The sequence below is a fragment of the Jaculus jaculus genome, chromosome 17 (genome assembly GCF_020740685.1).
Source record: "Jaculus jaculus isolate mJacJac1 chromosome 17, mJacJac1.mat.Y.cur, whole genome shotgun sequence".
Lineage (NCBI taxonomy): Eukaryota > Metazoa > Chordata > Mammalia > Rodentia > Dipodidae > Jaculus > Jaculus jaculus.
In genome coordinates, this window is record NC_059118.1 from 36,501,731 (window position 1) to 36,502,424 (window position 694).

Genomic DNA, 694 nt, shown 5'->3' on the forward strand with positions numbered 1-694 from the left:
TGGTAGGCCCAAGCTGGAAGTGGGGGTTACAGGTCAGTGCCCATTAAGAAATTGAGGAAAAACATAACTAATATACAAGAGTTAGAGAGGAGAGAGATAGAGGGGAGAGGGGGAGAGGGAGGGAGGGAAGATGTAGAAGATTTAGGTTAGTCTTGATCCTACCCTCTCCAGTGTCTTGTGGTTCAGGTTTTTCCTGTAAGGGTCTAGAGAAGGTTCAGCCATTTGGTCTGTCTTTTAGGAAGTAGAATTTTATGGTACCATTGCTGTTTGGGTCCAGATTACTGTTTTCCACCCTTCGATGTCCTCCCCGCCCTCCCATCCATCAAAAATATGGAACGCTTCACGTATTTGCGTGTCATCCTTGCGCAAGGGCCATGCTAATCTTCTCTGTATCGTTCCAATTTTAGTATATGTGTTGCCGAAGTGAGCACAAGATTTTTTTTTTTTTTTTTTGAATGAAGTTCTTCTACCTTCTCTTTGCCTTGCCCTGCTGGAATTCTCAGATAAAGAACAAAATGGACAGGCAAGGTAGTGCTTTTTTGAAGCCATGACTTTTTATGAGATTGCCAATGCTTAAAATAGAACCAGAGCACAACCATAAGATTAAAACTGTAAATTATTGAAAATATGAAGGGGTACAGTAAAAAAGATGGGGAGGGGAGACAAAGAAAGTGATGAGAAGCCAGGGGTGGTG

At 42.4% G+C, this 694-nt stretch overlaps 1 non-coding gene across 1 annotated transcript; it reads right to left on the reverse strand.

The window, feature by feature from the left end:
* Positions 1-324: 324 nt before the first annotated feature.
* LOC123455726 lies at positions 325-431 on the reverse strand. Its single transcript, XR_006634101.1, has one exon. It is a non-coding gene; the product is annotated as a U6 spliceosomal RNA (small nuclear RNA).
* Positions 432-694: the final 263 nt, after the last annotated feature.